Genomic DNA, 25,576 nt, shown 5'->3' on the forward strand with positions numbered 1-25,576 from the left:
ACTGGAAGTCCAAGCCAGAGCAATTAGGCAAGGAAAAGAAATAAAAGCCATCCATATTTGAGAGGAAGAAGTAAAATTGTCTCTGTTTGTAGATGATATGATCTTACATATAGAAAATCCTAAAGAATCTACCAAAAAACTGTTGGAACTAATCAACAAATTCCCTAAAGTTGCAGGATACAAAATGAAAGTACAGAGAGCAGTTGTGTTTCTATACACTAGCAACAAAATATCTGAAAAAGAAATAAAAAATACAATTTAATTTACAATAACATCGAAACCAATAAAATACTTAGAAATAAATTTAACCAAGGAGGTGAAAGATCTGTACACTGGAAATTACAAGGCATTGAAGAGGAAATTGAAGAAGACACGAATAAGTGGAAAGATATACCATGTTCTTGGATCAGAAGAATTAATATTGTTAAAATGAACATACTACCGAAAGCCATCTATAGATCCAATGCAACCCCTATTAAAATTTCAATGGCATTTTTCACAAAAATAGAAAAAAAATCCTAAAATTTGTAAGGAACTACAGAAGAACTTGAGCAGCTGAAGCAATCCTGAGAAAGAAGAACAAAGCTGGAGGCATCATACTACCTGATTTCAAGAGAAGAAAAGGGAACCCTTATACACTGTCAGTGGAAATGTAAGTTGGTGCAGCCACCATGGAAAACAGTATAAAGTTTCCTTTAAAAATTAAAAACAGAACTACCATATGATTTGGCAGTCCCACTTCTGGGTATAACTTCAGTATCTGTGGGGAATTGATTCCAGGACCCCTTGCATTTACCAAAATCCATGAATACTCAAGTCCCATATTTGGTTCTCTGTATCCTGTGGGTTTCAAATCTGTGGATTCAACTAACCCTGGATGGAAATTTCAATACATAGTTGGTTGAATTTGCAGGTGTGAAACCCTTGAATACAGAGGGCTAGTTGTATTTATTGAAAAAGAAAATCTGTGTCAAAGTGGATCCACACAGTTCTAACCCAAGTTGTTCAAAGGTCAACTGTATATCCAAAGGAAATGCAATCACTATCTCAAAGAGATATCTGCACTTCCAAGGCAATTGCCAAGGCATGGAAAAACTTGTGTCTATCTATGGATGAATAGATAAAGATGTGGTATATTTTCACAATGGAATATTATTCAGCTTTAAAAGAGAAGGAAATCCTGCCTTTTGTGACAAGATAGATAGACCTTGAGAGCACTGTGCTAAGTGAAATAAGTCAGAGAAAGACAAATACTATATGTTCTCACTTATATATGGAATCTATAAAAACAACCTCATAGAAATAGAGAGTACATGGGACTTCCCTGGTGGTGCAGTGGTTAAGAATCCACCTGCCAATGCAGGGGACACGGGTTCAATCCTTGGTCTGGGAAGACCCCACATGCTGCAGAGCAACTAAGCCCATGTGCCACAACTACTGAAGCCCACGCACCGCAACTACTGAACCCACGTGCTGCAACTACTGAAACCCACGTGCTCTAGGGCCCATGTGCCGCAACTACTGAGCCCGCATGCTGCAACTACTGAAGCCTGTGCATCTAGAGCCCATGCTCTGCAACAAGAGAAGCCACTGCAATGAGAAGCCTGTGCACTGCAACAAAGGGTAGCCCCCGCTTGCCACAACTAGAGAAAGCCTGCTCGCAGCAACGAAGACCTAATGCAGCCAAAAATAAATGAAAAATAAATAAATAAAAATTTTAAAAAGAGAAAAAAAATAGAGAGTAGAATGGTGGTTACCTGGGACTATGGGGTAGAGGAAATGGAGAGATGTTGGCCAAAGGGTATAAACTTCCAGTTATAAGATGGGTAAGTTCTGGGCATCTAATATACAGCACAGTGACTATAGGTAACGGTACTGTATTAAGTATTTACAAGTTGTTAATAGAGTAAATCTTAAATGTTATCACCACAAAGTATACTTTTTTCCACAAGTATTTGAGGTGATGGATATGTTGATGGATGTGTTAACTAAACTTACTGTGGTAATCATTTCACAATATGTACATGTGTCAAATCATCACATTGCACACCTTAATCTTATATATGTTATATGTCAATTATATCTCTGTAAAGCTGGGAAAAAAGAGACATTAGATTAAAAAGTAAGGAGATTTTTATAGAGTTTGTAATATTTCAATTGGTTCATTAATTGTGACAAATGTACAATACTAGTGTAAGATATTAACAATAGAGGAAACTAGCTGTGGGATATATGTGAACTCCCTGTACTATCTTTGCAACTTTTTTGTAAATATAAAAGGGTAGACTACATTTGACCCTTGAACAATGCAGGGGATGGGGCACCAACCCTCCCCGCAGTTGAAAATCCAAGTGTAGCTTTACAGCCATCCCCCTGTATCCATGGTTTTGCATCTGGGGATTCAACCAACTGAGGATCGTGTAGTACTGTAGTATGTATTTAGTGAAGAAAATCTGCTTATGAGTGGACCCACACAGTTCATACCCCTGTTGTTCAAGGGTCAATTGTATTCTAAAATAATAGTTTGAAATAAAGAAAATATTTAAGATGACTGGATCCCATTTGAGTTATAGGTCCTCTCTCAGAAAAAAAGGATTGATGTGCTGAGACTCCTAGATAAAAAATAATTTCTAGCTAGATAGTCACATACATAAATATTTCTATAGATATTTCTATAAATGTCTTTTCAGTAGTGTTGAATCAAGTTGCTCTTAGAATACTAGCCATTTAATACAAATGCAATTAGCCATTTTGATATTAAAAGTTTGCTATTTCTTTATGTAGTGTACTGGCAGGTTACAATGGTACCATCTTTGCATATGGACAAACAGGCAGCGGTAAGACATTCACCATCACAGGTGGGGCAGAGCGCTACAGTGACAGAGGCATTATCCCAAGGACACTGTCATACATTTTTGAGCAATTACAAAAGGTATGAAGCTTTAAGTTCATTTTATATTTGATATATTTAGCAGAAATTTACTGTGGGCGGAAAATTTATCGTGACATTTTGTTATATTATACCTAAATGAGGAAATATTGTGTAGTAACTCTGGCGTTTACATTTAAGGAAAGTTTGGGATTTTGCTGAAGAGGTGAAAATCCAGAAGGTGCTTCTCATTAAAGGGGATGCTACTTCAGCAAAGGCTCAAAGGGAGTTTGTTCTGATACACCCATGGAGGTTAAAACACATTTTACCAACTTTTATATTTGTCATTAAATTGAAGAGTATCCTTTTGCCAAAATGGACCTTTGTTTTAGCTACTAAAGCACTGAATAGGATAATGTGGTTGTGCTTTTTCACACTTTTAATGGAAGCCCAGAGGAATTTACCACAGTAAAAATCCTATTGCAATTAATATTATTATAAAGGGGAGTTTCCTATCTATATTATATGCATCATTTATTGTGTGGTTCCAAATGCCTGTTGCTTTATCAAGATTTAATAAAACTAACAATGTAGGTACCTCTATCCCCATTTTATAGTTGGGAAGACTGAGTCTTGGGATATATTTATTTTCCTCTGCATCCTCATAAGTAGCTGATCTGGAGCTTCCATCCCAGGTCTGTGTGATGCCAAACTCTGTGCTTTTTAACCACTACATACCCTGCCTCTGGGTATCAGACTGGCTTTATTTTAATGGTTGTATTTAAACAAACTCTATGTAATGTGTCACTTAACTTCTCTGGGTTTCAGTTCTGCCCTCTGTGAAAGTAGGGACTAAATTGTACTAGAGGATCTCCAGCGTCCCTACTAGTTCCAACAATTCTTTGGTTGTAGCAATTCTGTATAACAAATGTCCTAACTAGGTCAGTGTAACAGTCTTTCCAAAATATCTCAGCTGTATGCTGCTTGCATTCTGAGTTGCAAAGATGAGAAGTTGCTGAGATCTGCATAATTCTAATTTCCACCCATAAAGTAGCAATTACCCATTAGTTCAGCTCATCACTCACTAGCGCAAACATGCCAGCTCTACATGCCAGAAAATTTGGAAAAGCAAGGATAGCGTATAGTGTATACGTTGGATCCAAATCCTTTCTTTTCATTTACTCATTTATTTCTGACATTAGCTCTTCTGTTTTGTTCCCAGATTTCGCCAACTGAGAATATAATTTCTAATAGTTTTTGTTGCTGTGGCCTAATGTGGGAGCGTGCTGTCTTGGGAAAATCATTGAAGTTGGTGCAGGCCAACCTGGTTCTAAGTGCACTACTTACAGGATGTGGCCTTGGGCAGTTCCTTAATGCCTCAGGCTTGTGGAGTAGCTGTGAGAGTTGAATATACTGTATTTAAAGATACTGTCCAGTTCCTGGCACATAGGAGATGCTCAAAACATGATAGTTATTACTATTGCCATTAATATCCATATATATATGCGTGTGGCCAAATGATTGCTGAACAATTTCAAAGAACCCTTTGAAACTCAGAACAAATGAAGCTAATTCCCCTGATTAAGTTAAACAGAATAAACAAATTCTTTCCTAATAGAAAATCTATTTGTCTCTTTTTAAATTTTGTCTATGGTTACCAAAACACAGTTTTAAAAGTCTAAATATCTCCCAAGTACCTACCATCTGTTGGGTTCATTATTTTATATCTGTTTGTCATTGACATTACTCTAAACCCCATTTCATTCCGAATGATTCTAAATAACTTCTTGGTTTGGAGAGAGCCCATCAGATCAGCTTATAGCCAGGATAACTCCTTGTAGACGAACAGATTAACACAATGGGGTACAACACATTAGTTATAACCCGACTGAGCTATGGTGAAACAAGTCAGAGGCAACTTTGAAGTTCTTCATGAAGTTTGTCCTCATTGTTTAGCTGAAAAATGCTGACAGGTACTCAGATGCTCCCAGTTGATTACTTTAGAGGACACATGGTGCTCTCCAGAATCCTTAAAGGAAACATTTGACTTATGCAATGTATTTATTTCAAGATAAACTAAGAACTAGTGCATACTGGGTCCTAAAATGCCTGTGAGTGTGATAGGAGCACATTTGCAAAGATTTTAAAAGAAGAAAATTGATTCCATTTATTTTAGAAATCACTGCTCATTATTTTTGAGTATTGTAAGGTTCATACTTGTTTGGGGGCAAGAGAAAAGGCTGTCTGCAGCAAACATGTGTGTTACATTACAGCCTGGCAGTCCTGAAGAGTAAAAAAGGAGTAATAAGGAAAGGTAGCTGCCACATAGCTCAGTGAATTTTAAGTGTGTATTCCAATAAAAGCCCAGAAAATGCAGAAGCCAGAGGAGCCAAAGGCATTATCCCTATCATCTCTGGGCAATGGACTTGCCATTTTCCTGACTTTTTATTATTTCTTCTAGTTTCTGAAAGAAGAGAGTTTCTCCACTGCTGATGAACGTAGAAGTTGGCTGCTCTTTTTGCCTTTCTTTTCCTTTCCTTTTGTATTCACATACTGAATTCTCTATTTGGAGGCTTTCAGAAATAATAATAATAAAAATAATAACAGCAATAATAATAACATCAGCAACAGCAATGATTTATTGGTGCCTATTAGCAGGCCACACATTTTTGGTAGGATTTAAAATACAGAACCTTATTCCTCTGTCACAACAGTTCTGCCATATTCTAAAGGTTGTTATCCCCAATTTCGTGATTAAACAACTGAGGTTAAGGGTGCAGGACCACTCAGTTATAAAGGCAGATCCAGTGTTCTAACCCAGTTTTGTCTGATGCTAAGAGGAACTCATAAATGTATGCTAAAATCTCAAACCATAATCTATGGGATATTTCACATATGTTCAGATAAGTTTTAGAAATACGTTGTTTTAAACAGGATCTCAGGATGGTGCTGGGTGATTCCCCATGGGCTTTAACTTGCTCTGAGAATCTTTCAGAGATGGACAGTATGCATGCTGATCATGGAACACTTTTTTCCACAAGTATTTTAAGTAATATTTTAGGAAACACTGGATTAGACTAAAGGCCACTCAGAGTCTGTCTAGTGTTTGTAGTCTCTGATTCCTGCACTAATTCAAGCTATAATCCCCAAAATTATGCTGATATGATGCCATTACTAAATGAGGTTACTTTAGTAATGATAGACTGTTGATAGCTCTATCGATATAATTGATAGACCGTCTGTCAGCATAAGCAGCCAGAGTCTCCCACATCAACAGGCTTTCTGGCATTTGGTTGGGAAAAACTTGATTAGTAAAGATTCAGTCCATGCTGTCACCTTCACAAAACACCAAACATGGAATTTCAGCTGTAGCTTGAGTGTTTTACTACAGCCATGTGCTGGCTGAGAGCTGCCTTAGTTTTTCATGTATTATTTCATTTTTATGAAATGGTAGTATCTTTATTTGGATAGTTTGAGACATTTTAGGACCAGAGAATCATGTTCGTTTTAATCTGAAGAATGCCGAGGGAGTCATTATCCAGTTTCTTCACCTTAATGAGTGTGGAAACAGAGGCCTGACTTGGTAGGGGCTCAGAGCTAGTATGACTACCATTCCAGCTTTGGATTTGCAGGCCACTGTTCTCTCCCCCATCTCTGTGACTTGGTCTTCTCTTTCTTTGAATAACACCTGTCAGATGGATTGTCCTGGATATAGATGAGAATCCTTTCTGTGAATATCCACTCTGACAATCTGCCGACCTTCTTGCCAGAAGACACAAATATATTCTCCTCTTATAAGGAGCAATACTCTAATATTCAGAGAAATGGAAGCATTTGTGTTTTGGGGGAAACAAGAAGTGCTATTATTGATATTTGGTATTGAAAAAGTGAGCTTGGAATTTTCTCGAGACCTGAACAAATTCCCTGTTTTATTCCGTCTCAGAGGGAGTGGGTCCTTTTTGTCTGTTGGCAGAACTGAGACTAGGACCAGTCACCTTGACTTTTATCCTAATTACATTGATGCCTATATTATTGCACTTCAGCAATGACCCACAGAAAATACCTCTCCCTAACCAACAGTTGAATATCCCTAATTTGCCACTTGGGCAAGGAAAATTAACCCAACAGGTAAGGTACAGGTAGTGAACTGTTAGTGTCCACTCTTACTGTTACCTGATTGATCTAAACTATTTATGTTCCCTGGAATTCACTTTCCATATCTATTTATTGTTTGTTATCTGTCATTGGAAATTTGAATATTTAGAAAAGTTAAAAAGGAATTAGGATTGAAGATGGTAACTCTTTGGCTACTGAAATTTTTAAACTGAAGTAAGAATTCTGTGTTCTGTTCTTTTTTCTGTCTGGAAAGTAAAAAATGGTGTGTTATACAGTTCTGCAACCAAGTTGGCTCATTTTAAGTGTATATTGACTTTTTATGTATAATGTGGAACTAATAAAAAATAACAGACTGAAGTTGCTTGTAATCATGGGTGTTGGCCATTGGGGGAAAAAAAAGCCTCATACATATGGTAACTGGCAACTTGAAAGTGTCACGAACTGAAAATGTAAACCATACAAAGTGAGAGAGTGAAGGAGGGAAACTGTGAGGAAACTAGTGATAAATGTGTTCATCTTTCTCTAAGCTGAATCGTGATTTATAGCCATTTAATAATGTCTTTCTCTTTCCCAATCAGGACAGCAGCAAAATATATACAACGCACATTTCCTATTTGGAAATCTACAATGAATGTGGTTATGATCTATTGGATCCAAGACATGAAGCCTCCAGTTTGGAAGATTTGCCGTGAGTAGCAGAACAACAAAGAATGGGGGAAAATTACTTTCAGATGTTCCCTTCATTTGTTTCCTTTGAAACTTTGTATGTTTCTGGTCTCAATCATAATTAACAAATACTGGATAACAGAATCTTTTTGCAATATAGTGGATATTTTTTTCAGTTACAACAAATAGACAGTAGTGATGGGACCCAAAACTGCTTGAAATTCATTTCTTGAGACAATCTTTTTTGGAGTCGGCACGAACCAATGCAGTGAATATTCTCGGAGCGTGGGCGCTGAGAGGATTGATGGGATGTGACAGTACTACTTTGCTCTTGCCACATGAAACCCTTTTACTCCTCTAGTTGTGGCCTTTCTCTGAAGAAGGTATTCAAATTAGCAATAAAAGAATCTGAAAGAGAGAAAATAAAACTTTTACGTTTTCCCCAAACGCTTCTCTGCTGTTATTGACTAATATTGACACGCATTTGGTCAGACTGGCACTGATTGTTTCGTAACTGAAATGTAAATAGAGTCTTCAGAGCTTATCTCTTAATGGAATAAGTTACTCTGCAAGCATTTATATAACATTACTCGCTGCTTGTTTGAATATTTGCCTAAATTATACATATATTAATTAGTAACAATTCATATACTTTTGTCCAGACATCTTCAGAATGTTGGTAGAGCCAAGAAAATGCATTGTAATATTTTTCTTATTAAATATTCTAAAGCAGTTTAAAGTATATATTAATCCTCTACCAAAAAAGTCAACAACCATTTGCTTATTTTAATTTGCAAAGGAAACAAGAAGAGATAATAAAGAAAATAGGTTATATAACCTTTATATACATTCTTCTGTTAATGTTAAGAGTTTTTACATCTCATCTTTTTTTATGCTAACAATATTTACTAGAGGGAGTTAGAAAAGGGGATTATTGTTGGCACTGTTAATATGTGTATAAAAGTTAAGAGAAAGGAAAGATTACTGACTCCATGGAAGAAATTGATTTTAAAGAAGCTATTGGAAATAACTTCAGGAAAAGGAAGCACTTTCCTCATAGGAAGGATAGAAACAGCGGCATTAAATACATAAAGGCCATGTGTTGAGGAGTCATGTGAAGTAAAAGCAGGAAGGCCAGCTGAAGCCAGCTTTTGAGGGATTTGAATGACAGGCTTTTGGTGTGAGATTGATCTTTATTCTAACAGGCTTCTTAATTAGTTTTCTAGCCTCCAGTCTAACCTGTATACCTCTAGGCTAACTCTTGTTTAAAATCGTTTTTAACAAGTCATATCTACACGGAAGAGCTTGATAGCTTGTTTAGTAATAATCCAGAAATGAAGGGCTTGGCTATGATGAACATGGAGGAGAGAGAAATCTGAGAGATATGCAATAAATAAATAGAAAGAAAGAAGGGAAGGAAGGAAGGAAGAGAGAGAGGGAGAAAGAGAGAAAAGGAAAAAAAGAAAGACTGAAAGAAAGATTATGCCTAGCACCTTGGACTTGATTGGTTTTGCAAAGAAGGTGAATCACAGCAAGTTGGTGCTCTAGTCATTTTACTGACTGAGGAGATGAAGCTCAGAGAGGTAGGACTTGCCCAGGGTTTCAAAACTAATTGGTTAATGGTAGAACAAGGATTAAAAACAAGATACTCTCACCCTCATGCCAGAATAGCAAAAATAGCTTCAAGATTTTACCACGGGACCTAGAGAATTAAGGAGTCATTGACATAAAAGGGAGATTTCCATTAGAAAACTTGAGTGGGTGGTGGTGATGCGTTTCACATATATAACTTGGGTGTCTGAGAATACTGTACCAGATGTTTACATTTACATACAGTGCTCAGAGGAAAGCAGTATGCCTTAATTGCATTGGTAGTCTCTCTTCCACCTATGCCAAAGTAAGTCCTTAAAATTTTTAGAAATTATCTGTTAAATTGAAACATGAAGGAGACATTTTGAAGATGAGAGTGGGGAGAGCAACATGAGCCCTGTGAGTCTGAGTCTAATTGATATAATTAGGTGCAGCCTAACTATGGGAAGAGAAAAGTCCTTTGACCTCTAAGAGAGGTAGTGGGATATAGAGAAAAGAACACTTGATTGGAAGTCAGGAAATTTGGGTTCTAGCCCCAGACCTGCAATCTTAGATAATTTTTTTCACTTTTCTGGGTTTCTTTTTGTGTGTAAAATGTGGACATTGAATTATATAATATTTAACAACCACCTAACCTCCAATGTCTAGAGTTCAAAGATTAGTGACCTCGTAAGATAGGATTTATTTGGTGGCTCTTCTCCCCTTCACAAAAGAATAAGAAGTGATCTCGATATTTTCTATTGTCCTGCTAGAGATAGCCTTAAGCCACTTTTTTTTTAACATCTTTATTGGAGTATAATTGCTTTACAATTGTGTGTTAGTTTCTGCTGTATAACAAAGTGAATCAGTTATATGTATACATAGATCCCCATATCTCCTCCCTCTTGCATCTCTCTCCCTCCCACCCTCCCTATCCCACCCCTCGAGGTGGTCACAAAGCACCAAGTTGATCTCCCTGTGCTATTCAGCTTCTTCCCAGTAGCTATTTTACATTTGGCAGTGTATATATGTCCATGCTACTCTCTCACTTCGTCCCAGCTTACCCTTCCCCCTCCCCGTATCCTCAAGTCCATTCTCTACGTCTGCATCTTTATTCCTGTCCTGCCCCTAGGTTCTTCATAACCTTTTTTCTTTTTTTAATTCCATATATATGTGCTAGCATACGGTATTTGTTTTTCTCTTTCTGACTTACTTCACTCTGTATGACAGAGTCTAGGGCCATTCTCCTCACTACAAATAACTCAATTTCGTTTCTTTTTATGGCTGAGTAATATTCCATTGTATATATGTGCCACATCTTCTTTATCCATTCATCTGTCGATGGACACTTAGGTTGCTTCCATGTCCTGGCTATTGTAAATAGAGCTGCAATGAACATTGTGGTACATGACTCTTTTTGAATTATGGTTTTCTCAGGGTATATGCCCAGTAATGGGATTGCTGGGTCATATGGTAGTTCTATTTTTAGTTTTTTAAGGAACTTCCATACTGTTCTCCATAGTGGCTGTTCCAATTTACATTCTCACCAACAGTGCAAGAGGGTTCCCTTTTCTCCACACCCTCTCCAGCATTTATTGTTTGTAGATTTTTGGATGATGGCCATTCTGACTGGTGTGAGGTGATACCTCATTGTAGTTTTGATTTGCATTATGCTAATGATTAGTGATGTTGAGCATCCTTTCATTGGTTTGTTGGCAGTCTCTCTATATCTTCTTTGGAGAAATGTCTATTTAGGTCTCCTGCCCATTTGGGGGTTGGGTTGTTTTTTTGATATTGAACTGCATGAGCTGCTTGTAAATTTTGGAAATTAATCCTTTGTCAGTGGCTTCATTTGCAAATACTTTCTCCCATTCTGAGAGCTGTCTTTTCGTCTTATTTATGGTCCCATTTGTTTATTTTTGTTTTTATTTCCATTTCTCTAGGAGGTGGGTCAGAAAGGATCTTCTTGTGATTTATGTCATAGAGTGTTCTGCCTATGTTTTCCTGTAAGGGTTTTATAGTGTCTGCCATTACATTTAGGTCTTTAATTCATTTTGAGTGTTCTTAGAGTGTCATAGAGTGTTTTTCCTATGTTTTCCTCTAAGAGTTTTACAGTGTCCAGTCTTACATTTAGGTCTCTAATCCATTTTGAGTTTATTTTTGTGTATGGTGTTAGGAGGTGTTCTAATTTCATTCTTTTACATGTAGCTGTCCGGTTTTCCCTACACTACTTATTGAAGAGGGTGTCTTTTCTCCATTGTATATTCTTGCCTCCTTTATCAAAAATAAGGTGATCATATGTGTGTGAGTTTATCCTGTTCCATTGATCTATATTTCTGGTTTTGTGCCAGTACCGTACTGTCTTGATTACTGTAGCTTTGTAGTATTGTCTGAGGTCTGGGAGCCAGATTCCTCCAGCTCTGTTTTTCTTTCTCAAGATTGCTTTGGCTATTGGGTGTCTTTTGTGTTTCCATACAAATTGTGAAATTTTTTGTTCTAGTTCTGTGAAAAATGCCATTGGTAGTTTGATAGGGACCGCATTGAATCTGTAGATTACTTTGGGTAGTATAGTCATTTTCACAATGTTGATTCTTCCAATCCAAGAACATGGTATATCTCTCCATCTGTTTGGATCATCTTTAATTTCTTTCATCAGTGTCTTATAGTTTTCTGCATACAGCTCTTTTGTCTCCTTAGGTAGGTTTATTCCTAGGTATTTTATTCTTTTTGTTGCAATGGTAAATGGGAGTGTTTCCTTAATTTCTCTTTCAGATTTTTCATCATTAGTATATAGGAATACAAGAGATTTCTGTGCATTGATTTTGTATCCTGCTACTTTACGAGATTCATTGATTAGCTCTAGTAGTTTTCTGGTAGCATCTTTAGGATTCTCTATTTATAGTATCATGTCATCTGCAAACAGTGACAGCTTTACTTCTTCTTTTCTGATTTGGACTCTTTTTATTTCTTTTTCTTCTCTCATTGCTATGCCTAAAACTTCCAAAACTATGTTGAATAAGAGTGGTGAGACAAGGGCAACCTTGTCTTGTTCCTGATCTCAGCGGAAATGGTTTGCCTTTTCACCATTGAGAACAATGTTGACTGGGTTTGTCATATATGGTGTTTATTATGTTGAGGTAAGTTCCCTCTATGCCTACTTTCTGAAGGGTTTTTATCATAAATGGGTGTTGAATTTTGTCAAAAGCTTTTTCTTCATCTATTGAGATGATCATGTGGTTTTTCTCCTTCAATTTGTTAATATGGTGTATCACATTGATTTGCGTATATTGGGGAATGCTTACATTCCTTGGATAAACCCCAGTTGATCATGGTGTGTGATCCTTTTAATGTGCTGTTGGATTCTCTTTGCTAGTGTTTTGTTGAGGGTTTTTGCATCTATGTCCATCAGTGACATTGGCCTGTAGTCTTTGTGACATCTTTGTCTGGTTTTGGTATGAGGGTGATGGTGGCCTCGTAGAATGAGTTTGGGAGTGTTCCTCCCTCTGCTATATTTTGGAAGAGTTTGAGAAGGATAGGTGTTAGCTCTTCTTTAAATGTTTGCTAGAATTCGCCTGTGAAGCCATCTGGTCCTGGGCTTTTGTTTGTTGGAAAATTTTTAATCACACTTTCAATTTCAGTGCTTGTAATTGGTCTGTTTATATTTTCTATTTCTTTCTGATTTAGTCTTGGAAGGTTGTATTTTTCTAAGAATGTCTGTTTCTTACAGGTTGTCCATTTTATTGTCATATAGTTGCTTGTAGTAATCTCTCACGATCCTTTGTATGCAGTGTCAGTTGTTACTTCTCCTTTTTCATTTTTAATTCTATTGATTTGAGTCTTCTCCCTTTTTTATTTGATGAGTCTGGCGAATGGTTTATCAATTTTGTTTATCTTCTCAAAGAACCATCTTTTAGTTTTATTGATCTTTGCTGTTGTTCCCTTCATTTCTTTTTCATTTATTTCTCATCTGATCTTTATGATTTCTTTCCTTCTGCTAACTTTGGGGTTTTTTTGTTCTTCTTTCTCTAATTGCTTTAGGTGTAAGGTTAGGTTGTTTATTTGAGATGTTTCTTGTTTCTTGAGGTAGGATTGTATTGCTATAAACTTCCCCCTTAGAACTGCTTTTGCTGCATCCCATAGGATTTTGGTCATCGTGTTTTCATTGTCATTTGTTTCTAGGTATTTTTTTTATTTCCTCTTTGATCTCTTCAGTGATCTCTTGGTTATTAAGTAGTGTATCGTTTAGCCTCCATGTGTTTGTATTTTTTACAGATTTTTTCCTGTAACTGATATCTAGTCTCATAGCATTGTGGTTAGAAAAGAATCTTGATACGATTTCAATTTTCTTAAATTTACCAAGGCTTGATTTGTGACCCAAGATATGATCTATCCTGGAGAATGTTCCATGAGCAGTTGAGAAGCAAGTGTATTCTGTTGTTTTTGGATGTAATGTCCTAGAAATATCAATTAAGTCCATCTTGTTTAATGTATCATTTAAAGCTTGTGTTTATTTATTTACTTTCTGTTTGGATGATCTGTCCATTGGTGAAATTAGGGTATTAAAGTCCCCTACTATGATTGTGTTACTGTAGATTTCTCCTTTTATGACTGTTAGCATATGTATTGAGGTGCTGTTTGCCTTATGTATGGAGGTGCTTCTATGTTGGGTGCATAAATATTTACAATTGTTATATCTTCTTCTTGGATTGATCCCTTTTTCATTATGTAGTGTCCTTGTTTCTCTTGTAATAGTCTTTTTTTTAAGTCTATTTTGTGTGATATGAGAATTGCTACTCCAGCTTTCTTTTGATTTCCATTTGCATGGAATATCTTTTTCCATCCCCTCACTTCCAGTCTGTATGTGTCCCTAGGTCTGAAGTAGGTCTCTTGTAGACAGCATATATGCAGGTCTTGTTTTTGTATCCATTCAGCCAGTCTGTGTCTTTTGGTTGGAGCATTTAATCCATTTACATTTAAGGTAATTATCGATATGTACGTTCCTATTACCATTTTCTTAATTGTTTTGGGTTTGCTATTGTAGTTCTTTTCCTTCTCTTTTCCTTCTCTTATGTTTCCTGCCTAGAGAAATTCCTTTAGCATACCTTGTAAAGCTGGTTTGGTGGTGCTGAATTCTCTTACCTTTTGCTTGTCTGTTTTAATTTCTCTGTCAAGTCAGAGTGAGATCCTTGCTGGGTAGAGTAATCTTGATTGTAGGTTTTTCCCTTTCATCGCTTTAAATATGTCCTGCCACTCCCTTCTGGCTTGCAGAGTTTTTGCTGAAAGATCAGCTGTTAACCTTATGGGGATTCCCTTGTATGTTATTTGTTGTTTTTCCCTTGCTGCTTTTAATATTTTTTCTTTGTATTTAATTTTTGACAGTTTGATTAATATGTGTCTTGGCGTGTTTCTCCTTGGATTTTTCTTGTACGGGACTCTGTGCTTCTTGGACTTGATTAACTATTTCCTTTCCCATATTAGGGAAGTTGTCAACTATAATCTCTTGAAATACTTTCTCAGTCCCTTTCTATTTCTCTTCTTCTTCTGGGACCCCTATAATTCAAATGTTGGTGCATTTAGTGTTTGTCCCAGAGGTCTCTGAGACTGTCCTCAATTCTTTTCATTCTTTTTCTTTATTCTGCTCTGCAGTAGTTATTTCCACTATTTTATCTTCCTGGTCACTCATCCGTTCTCGGCCTCAGTTACTCTGCTATTGATTCCTTCTAGAGAATTTTAAATTTCATTTATTGTGTTGTTCATCACTGTTTGTTTGCTCTTTAGTTCTTCTAGGTCCTTGTTAAACATTTCTTGTATTTTCTCCATTCTATTTCCCAGATTTTGGATCAACTTTACTATCATTACTCTGAATTCTTTTTCAGGTGGACTGCCTATTTCCTCTTCATTTGTTTGGTCTGGTGAGTTTTTACCTTGCTCCTTCATCTGCTGTGTGTTTCTCTGTCTTCTCATCTGTCTTAGCTTATTGTGTTTCAGGTCTCCTTTTCACAGACTGCAGGTCCGTAATTCCCATTGTTTTTGGTGTCTGTCCCCAGTGGGTAAGGTTGGTTCAGTGGGTTGTGTAAGCTTCCTGGTGGAGGGGACTAGTGCCTGTGTTCTGGAGGATGAGGCTGGATCTTGTCTTTCTGGTGGGCAGGACCACATCTGGTGGTGTGTTTGGGGGTATCTATGACCTTATTATGATTTTAGGCAGCCTCTCTGCTAATGGGTGGGGTTGTGTTCCTGTCTTGCTAGTTGTTTGGCATGGGGTGTCCAGCACTGGAGCTTGCTGGTCATTGAGTGGAGCTGCATCTTAACGTTGAGATGGAGCTCTCTAGGAGAGCTTTTGCTGTTTGATATTACATGGAGCCAGGAGGTCTGTGGTGGACCAATGTCCTGAACTTGGCTCTCCCACCTCAGAGGCACAGGCCTGACGTCCGGCCGGGGCACCAAGACGCTGTCAGCCACACGGCTCAAAAGAAAAGGGAGAAAAAAAGAAAGAAAGAAAGTAAGTAAAATAACATAAAGTTATTAAAATAAACAGTAATTATTAAAAATAAAAAACTTTAAAAGTAATAAAAAAAGAAAGAAAGAAAGAAGAGAGCAACCAAACCAAAAAACAAATCCACCAATGATAACAAATGCTAAAAACTATACTAAAAAAAATAAATAAAACGGACAGACAGAACCCTAGGACAAATGGTAAAAGCAAAGATATACAGACAAAATCACCAAAGAAGCATACACATACACACTCACAAAAAGAGAAAAGGGAAAAAAATATATATATATATCGTTGTTCCTAAAGTCCACAGCCTCAGTTTTGGGATAATTAATTGTCTATTCAGGTATTTCACAGATGTAGGGTACATCAAGTTGATTGTGGAGATTTAATCCGCTGCTCCTGAGGCTGCTGGGCGAAATTTCCCTTTCTCTTCTTTGTTCGAACAGTTCCTGGTGTTCAGCGTTGGATTTGGCCCCCGTCTCTGCATGTAGGTTGCCTGAGGGCATCTGTTGTTTGCTCAAACAGGACGGGGTTAAAGGAGCAGCCGATTAGGGGGCTCTGGCTCAGTCAGGCCGGGGGGAGGGAGGGGTACGGAATGCGGGGCAAGCCTGTGGCAGCAGAGGCCAGCGTGATGTTGCACCAGCCTGAGGCATGCCGTGTGTTCTCCCGGGGAAGTTGTCCCTGGATCATGGGACCCTGGCAGTGGCGGGCTGCACAGGCTCCCGGGAGGGGAGGTGTGGATAGTGACCTGTGCTTGCACACAGGCTTCTTGGTGGCTGCAGCAGCAGCCTTAGCATTTCATGCCCGTCTCTGGGGTCCGCACTGATAGCCACGGCTTGCGCCTGTCTTCTGGAGATCGTTTAGGCAGTGCTCTGAATTCCCTCTCCTCGTGCATCCTGGAACAATGGTCTCTTGCCTCTTAGACAGTTCCAGACTTTTTCCCGGACTCCCTCCCGGCTAGCTGTGATGCAGTAGCCCCCTTTAGGCTGTGTTCACACAGCCAACCACAGTCCTCTCCCTGGGGTCCAAGCTCCGGAGCCGGAACCTCAGCTCTCAGCCCCCACCAGCCCATGCGGGTGAGCAGAGAAGCCTCTCAGGCTGGTGAGTGCTGGTTGGCACCGATCCTCTGTGCGGGAATCTCTCCGCTTTGCCCTCTGCACCCCTGTTGCTGCGCTCTCCTCCGTGGCTCCGAAGCTTCCCTCCCCGCCCACTCCTGTCTCCACCAGTGAAAGGGCTTCCGAGTGTGTGGAAACTTTTTCTCCTTCACAGCTCCCTCCCAGTGGTGCAGGTCCCATCCCTATTCTTTTGTCTCTGTTTTTACTTTTTTCTTTTGCCCTACCCAGGTATGTGGGGAGTTTCTTGCCTTTTTGGAAGTCTGAGGTCTTCTGCCAGCAGTCAGTAGGTCTTCTGTAGGAGTTGTTCCACATGTAGATGTATTTCTGATGTACTTGTGGGGAGGAAGGTGATCTCCACGTCTCACTCCTCCACCATCTTGAATCGGGCACCTTAAGCCTCTTGAGAGCCAAGGACAAAGCCTTAATTCACTCTGTGTCTCTGCACTTCCCAGTGTGCCTGGCATTTAGTAGTGGTTCTCAGTGTTGGTCAGATTGTCTCTATAGCTGGTGCCAGCTTTCTGTCTTAAACTACTACTCCTTCTTTAGTAGCTTTGTCCTCTTGTTGGAGAATGAGTTCACTGACTCAAGTCAGAAGTGCCCTCAGTTTCAAAACAGATGTTTTCAGTGAACTACCACACACACACACACACACACACACACACACACAAACACATGCATACAAAAGTGGTTTGAAAGATTTTCTTATCTTACATTTCAGACTGTAATTACATGATAACAAATCTCATTAAAATAAAAATGAGAAGATTCTCATTAAGAAAAAAGATTCCCATATGCCAGGACTATGGCCTGTTTACTTCACATATATTCAATAGTATAAAATTCCAAAACAACTCAAGAGCTGCATAGTCCTTTGGTGTGGGGATAATGGGATTTGACTGGTATTGAGTCTGCTCGTTTTCTGGGGGTTTTAGAGGACTTGCCTTTCATTAAGGTAGAAAGCAATTCTTTATAAGGGGGTGTGACTTTTGCTGTACCTGGATTGGATTAAGCGTATGCACTGTTAATCTGGTTTCACACACTTTTGAACTGGGACAAGCTCTAACTCTGAAATCCTATGAGTTAGGCTGACTGGCGTTATTTGTTGTGAGCTGGAATGTCCCAAGCACTTTGAATACCATCCAAAAGCAGTAGGCAAAATGTCTGTTGACCTTGGTCCTCTCCTGCAGTCATCGATTTGAGGGGCAATGACAATATACACATTTGATTCCTTCCACATTCTTAAACTTGGCTTAACCATGTAAAATGGAATTCAAGGTCATTTTGATATTGTACAATAATAGCCTCAGTAACAGGTTCCTTACCACTGAGCAGCACAGCTTCCCCCAAATCCCATGATGGATGCTCTTGTTTTTCTCATGTACTCTGCCTTTTCTGTTTCTTCTTCTCTTATATTCTAATGAGTTCTACCTCTCTGCCCTTGCAGAAGCGTATGCCTATTGACTACCTGTAGACTTTGTATACATGCTGTCAGGGCACCAAGCTAAAGTCAGTCACTTTTTGGAATTATCGCTCTAGTCATTTGGCCATGATACAAGACCAAAGCATGATCTGTGAAAGAAAAAATACATAAATTGAATTCATTAAAATTCAAAACATCTGCTCTCTGAAAGACACTGTCAATAGACTAAAAAGACAAACCAGAGACTTAGAGAAAATATTTCCAAACACATATCTGATAAAGGACTTGTATCCAAAACATTCAAAGAACTCTTAAAACTCAACAATAAGAAAACAACTCAATTAAGAAATGAGAAAAAGATCTGAAGAGACACCTCACTGAAGAAGATATGTAGATGATAAATTATTATATGAAAAGATGCTCAACACCTTCTGTCATTAAAGAATTGTAGTTAAAACAGAAGATACCACTACACACCTTTTAAAAATTTTAAACTGGCAATACCAAATGCTAACAAGAAGGCAGAACAACTGGAACTCTCATTCATTGCTGGTGGGAATGCAAAATGGTACAGCCACTTCGGAAGACAGTTTCCAATTTCTTACAAAACTAAGTATAGTCTTACCATATCATCTAGCAGTCATACTCCTAGGTATTTAACTGAGCTGAAAATTTATAACAGCACAAAAACCTACCCACAAGTGGATATACCAGCCTTATTCATAATTGCCAAAAAACCAAAAGCAACCAATATATCCCTCAATAGGCAAATAGAAAACAAACCGTGGTACATCCATGCAGTGGAATATTATTTGGCAATAAAAAGAAATGAGCTATTAAACCACAGAAAGACATGGAGGAACCTTAAATGCATATTGCTAAGTGCAAAAGCCATTATGAAAAATCTATACACTGTACGATTCCAACTGTATGACATTCTGGAAAAGGCAGAACTATTGAAACAGTAAAAGATCAGTGGTTGCCAGTGATTGAGGAGGGTTTCCAGGGATAGAGGGATGAATAGGTGAAGCACAGAGGATTTGGGGGCAGTGAAACTATTATATATGATACTGTAATGGTGGGTACATAACTTCATGCATTTGTCAAAACCCATAGAATTTACAACACAGAGTGAACCCTGATGTAAACTATGGATCTTTAAGTTTAATAAAACAGCAATTACAAAAAGGAATGAACTATTGATACACTTAACACCTTGGATGAATCTCCAGGGAACTATGCTGAGTGTAAAAAGCCAATCCCCAAAGGTAATATGCTTTGTGATTTCAATTTTGTAATATTCATTAAATGGCAGAATTAGAGAACTAGATCACAGGTTAGTGGTTGACAGGAGTTAGGGAGGGAAGCAGGAATGGTCATATGAGTCCAGTGATGGATCCTTGTAGTGAAGGACTCTTTTGTATCTCGACTGTGGCTGCGGATACACACAGCTATCAAAGTGCATAGAACTAAAGCACATACACACACGTGAGCATAAGCAAAACTGGGACGTCTGAACTAAATCAGTGGATTGTATCAATGCCAATGTCCTTGTTGTGATATTTTAATATCGTTTTACAAGATGCCACCATTGGGAAAAACCGGGTAATGGGTACATGGGATCTCTGCATTATTTCTTACAGCTGCATGTAAATCTACAATTATCACAAAAAATAATTTTAATTTAAAACAGTAAGTGGCTATATTTTTATCTATAGACATATATATGCATATACACACGTGTGTGTTAAAGCTATTCTGCATTTAGTAATTTAAATGAAAATAGAACTTCTACTTTTGAAAGCTCATTATGTCATATGCTATAAAGGGAATACAGTTAGAATCTAAGTATGTCTCATGAAGTAAAACAGTATAACTACTGGTCTTAACCATAGGGAAAATAGTCACCTTACTTTAGTATAATTTTAGTATTCCTAAATAGGGATGCATATTCCATTTAAGGTTCCAAAGACAGTCATGGTTATTACTGTTAAAAAAAAAAGTCAGTAAAGTCTAGTGTTCAGTATTGAAATCGTGTCTGTGTTGTGATTTTTAAATAATTTGTCATCAAAGGAGAAAAAGTTGACAGATGTTAAATTTAATTCACCATGTTTCTAATACCTACTGGATATAAAACACTGCTAAGTGCCACAGGAGTTACAGAAGTGTCTGCCTTCCTGGCTTACAGCCTAGTCATGTGGAATCACTCATGTATTTAGCAAACATTTATTGAGGTCCAACTTGGTTCCACACACTATGCTAGGCACTGAGCTTACTAACATAGTTTTTGCCTTCCTGGAACTCATAGCACAGTGGATAAAAATAGTACCAAATAGCATAAAGTAGAATATGAAAATCATAAGAGAGGTGCAAAGAATGACAAGGACTTAAAGGAGAAAGAAATCACACCAGGTCAAGCAAACAGAAAAGGACTCATAGAGGAGATGGCGTGTGAAATAGCCCTTGAGGGAAGGGCTAGGACTTGGAGCAGTGAAGTGTGGCATTCACGTGGAAACAAAGGTAGGGAAGTTGCAAAGCATAGAGCTTGTTCTGTGACAGTTAATAAATCTGTTCAGCAGGAACCCAGTAAGGGAGCAGGTGAGAACATTAAGATTGGAAAGGTATGAAAGCAAGGATTTGGCAGACAAGATCTAGCCGTTGGAGATTTTTATTCCAGGGCACAGCATGACTGGAACTACCTTTCAGGAAGAAAGATCATTCAGTAGCGTACCGGACAGGAATGAGATGGATGGAGATCAGAGTGATCCCAGAGCATTGTGGGAAGTTATTAGGACCATACATGTGGCAGTGGGAGTAAGGAGGGGCAAAATTGGAAGATGTTATAATCCGGTGGCTCTAAATTTAACTACGTGTAAGGAGCACCTGGAATGACTGTTAAAAATGCAGATTCCTGGCCTCCACCTCCAGAAGGTTCAATTATGTTTGAATAAGCATCCCAGGTGCTTCTAACACAGATGGTCTGCCTTAATCCCTTCACTCATCCACCTGGGGAAAGTTTTTTTTAGAGGTACCAGGGAAAACCTCTCATTTAAGGAAGTGGGTATCATTGTTACAGAGTCTAAGCTCGTACTGCTCGCCAGTAATTGCGAGACGAGTTATTGGGGCAAGGAATAATGACTTTATTCGGAAAGCCGGCAAACCGAGAAGATAGTGGGCTCATGCCCCAAAGAACCATCCTGCCTGAGTTAGAGTTCAGGCTCCTTTTATACTAAAAGGGGAGGGAGTAAAGTCCAACACTTCCTGATTCCCATCAGCCTCTGGAGGAGATGCGTTAATTTCTTCCTCCCTGCAGTCATTCATGGGTGGGTCTGGTCAGGATGTTTCCTGTGAGCTAAACAAAGGTATTTTAGCTTAATGCTCATTACCTGGGAAGCAGGGTTCCCGGAGATGGGCCATTATGCATACTTTAAGCTTATAGGCAACATCCCTTTAGTGATTAACTTGTAGTAGAATACAAAAGCTTCTTCCCTATTACTTCATAATACATGTTTTATAGATGACTAAACTAAGGTTCACATAGACTGTGTGATATTTCCCCCAAATTCTGTGTCTGCTAAGAGATAGGATATCAACCTCAGTCAGTCAAACATTAGAGCTGGGGGTGATGGTGCTCTTGCCTGGAGGATCCATTTTTATCCTGGTTTTCCATCTGAGCTCTGAGCCGACTGTGGTTTCTGGGCTTCTTCAGGCCCTGGGAGCCTCTTGTGTGAGCCAAAGCTTTGAGTCCAGTGCAGCTCTGTCTGTTGTGTGTCAGACACTCTGCAAGGCTGAGAGCATCTGTTCCTGACCTCAAAGGGCTCTCATCTAGTAGAACAGACTCATATACTGATCATTTTCATCTTACATAGTAAGTGACAAGATGCCTTGGGTTCTCTGAGGACACAGATTTCAACCTGGGATTCAGAGAAGACTAGGGGAAAACTCTGCCACATTATAGTCTCCAACCTCGCCTGGGCCCTCAGCCTGCTAAGCAATATCTTCATGTTCCCAGAACTTTTTCTCTCACGCCTCACAATAATTATGTCAAACGTATGTCTCCGTAGTCGAGAACTACCTGTCCCAGTTCTCTCCGATGCCGATTGTATCCTTACCTCAGAGAATATGGAAGTTGTCAGACATGAATTCCCTCAACTTCCTGCCTTCCTCCCTTTTTCCCTATCACCTATGTTCCTCTCATCTCAGGAAACTCTGTCCTTTTGAAAGCCAGTCCTTCCACTTATGCTCTGGACACTCCTTGTATCAGTACCAAATATGTTTTGTTTGGTCTACACATTTTATGTTTAAAATTTTTGAAGTTACTGCCTTTAGATGAAACATGCATCCTTCAATTCTTATACCTACCTACTGCATTACACTTTTCATTTGTGTCATTTTTCTGGCCCCAGTTAGCATTTGAGATTTCTGGGCCTGTAAGCACAGATCTCAAAGTTAAAACTAAACTCCAGCCTTTTCTTCAACTGAGTCAATTACTGACACAGCTGGGAAGCAACCTCTCGAGAAGCTGGGGGTGCTGTCCTGCAGGATTATCTGAACAAGTGACCAGTGACCAGTGATGGTCAGTCATACCCTGTGTGACGAATTGGCCAGGGACTATGTTCCTGGAAAACATAGAACATTGCAAATGACCATGGTAGAGGAAAAGAGAACTTCTCCAGCCTGAAAGTGACACACTTCTACCCAAAGCCTGTCCCACTAGAGTAATAACAAGGGGAAAGCTGTTTCCTCTACTCTGAATGGCCAGTTGAAAAGAGATCATTCTCAATATCAGAAATGTCTTAGATAGGAGGCTGTCTTAGGCAGTGTGGCTGCCATAACAAAATACCATAGCCTGGGTGGCTTAAACAGCAGATGGTTATTTACCACAGTTTTGGAGTCTGGGAAGCCCAAGATTAAGGTGCTGGCAGATTTGATTCCTGATGAAAGCTTTCTTCCTAGCTTGCAGGATGGCTGTCTTCTCTCTGTGTTCTCTCATGGTAGAAAGAGAGAGAGAGAGAGAGAAAACCTTTGCTTCTCAAAGATTCATCTCAGAATACCATCACATTGGGGATTAGGCTTCGACATATGAATTTTCTGTGGGGCAGGTGGTGGTGTAGGGGGCACAAACATTCAGTTCATACAGAGGTGTTGGCTTTCACCATCCATTGCCTAATATGTGATGACTAAAAGGATGGGAGAAACAGCTGCAGTATTTTCCTTCATATATCTGGAATGTAAAAATATATCTCTGATTTCAGGGGTTTTAGTCACATGAGATTCATTAATGACACGAAAAACATTGTCACCTCAGTCTATTACATTTTCCTCGTGCTTTGTATATAAACAACTGCATACAATTTCTTTTCCTGAGATTAAGAGGCGAAATGCACTTTTAAAATTATGTATTGATATGGATTTGGGGATGTTTTTTAACTTATTGTCCAGTCCTTGTAATTCCTGTATGAATTATTTGATTTATGCTGATACTACACCATGTTTTCTTGAAATCTGTTCCGAATTTTGAGCATCGAAAGTAAAACCATAAGATTACCTAAAAGGGTTTTGCGTAACTTAGGCTTGCCAGGTCACTTTATTCTGTCCTTAAGAAGAATACTCAGGGTTTGGAAACACCTGTAACTCTTACAGCTCAAGCAATAGAGAAAAAAAGCATTACAACCTTCTGAGAGTATCAACATCATATGTATGAAGTATTCACTATGCTACAAGAATTCCGGTGAGCTCTTTTGGGGCATTGTAAAGAATTTAAACTGTATTCTTCATTTTACTAACCATTTAGTTGGAAAATGTAACATGCATATGAAACACCTCAGGAGACTTCCATAAAACATAACTTCTAAAGTGTCCCGCTAATAATGTCTGAAAATGCCAAAAAGGCAGGCAGATCGTTTAGAGCTGCAGTAGTCTCATGAATGGAGCCCATATCAGCTAATAATTTTCTGTCACAGCTCACTTCAGTCCCTTCACACCAGTGTCTTTGCTCCCATGACCCTCAGTGATATCCTGATTTTACTGGCATATGCCAAGACCAGAGTTCTGACTGAGCCACAAGCTGGCAGTGCTGCCAAGGCAGGAGGAGTGCTGAGTCATGGTAGAGAGGGTGTATGTGGGGAAGAGCCTTGAGAATGAAATCTCAGTGAGTGAGGGGAAGAGGTTCCCGTCATGTGGCTAGAGTGATCATCCGGACCAGGTGATAAGGGTCACAGGTAGCATATTAATCTCCCTGCTCTGAAACTTCCATAGCAGTTAGCCCACGTATCCGTATCCGTAGCAGTTTAGCTAATTACACTGGACCTTGTGTTTTCAGATTGAGTTCTAGGATAGTTGGAGACATTTTACAAAATGAAAGCTAGTGATTATGAACCAGAGGTCAGACTGATGCTCTTCAGGCTGGCTGACTACCTATTATCTTCCAGTACATATCTAACTCAATTGAAGAAGCAAGCCCTAGGAATAACCCAGGTGGAAGAAATAAAGGCAAAATAGATCTCTTTTTTGATAGCGAAAAAAGGCGAAGTACTCAGGAAATGTTCAGAGACTTTGTGAAGACAATAGTACAGTTTGGGGTGACAAATAAAAGAAGGCTTGAAGGTAAATGGAGAGCTATTAGGAATGAGAAATGTGAACACTTTAAAGAGGTCAGTTCTTCCCACATTGTTATAGAAGTTCAATGAAATTCCAAGCAAAACCTGAAAGGCTTTAGAAAATAGATAGAATTCCAGAGTTTATCTGAAAGGATAAACAACCAAGAAGAGCAAAGAAGTGTTTGAAAAATAGAGAAATGAGGGAGTACTGGTGACACCATATACTGAAATTCGGTAAAAACTCTAATAATGAAATCACGTTATACTCCTTCAAAATTAAACAGATAAACCAGAATCAGATCCTATAAACATGTTATTATTTAATGTAGATAGAGGGAAGAGTTATTCAGTCAATGATATTGAACATTTTTGTTAGGGAATTAACTGCCAACTGCGGGTAACAGCAGTTCAGTTTACAGCGGCTTAATCAAATAGTCCGTTTCCTTCCCCCCCAACCACCGGACATGGTAAGAATTCTGGAGATGGCAGCCAGGGCTACATTCTCAGCACGTGGCTTCGGTCCTCTGCAAAATGCCTGCATTACGTTCCACATCACATCCACATTCCTGGAAGGAAAAAGGCAAAAGTCATGTGCTGCCTGAGGCTGCCCCTTTAACAGTCTTCCCTGAAGCTCTACCCACTGATTTTCACCAACTTATGACTGATCAGAATTATGTCACATGGCCACTGTAGTTGCACGGGAGTCAGGGAAATTCTAGTATTTTA

Source organism: Delphinapterus leucas, chromosome 10 (assembly GCF_059928025.1).
Source record: "Delphinapterus leucas isolate spDelLeu-1000000601 "Yukka" chromosome 10, BTC_Dleu_Yukka2, whole genome shotgun sequence".
NCBI lineage: Eukaryota > Metazoa > Chordata > Mammalia > Artiodactyla > Monodontidae > Delphinapterus > Delphinapterus leucas.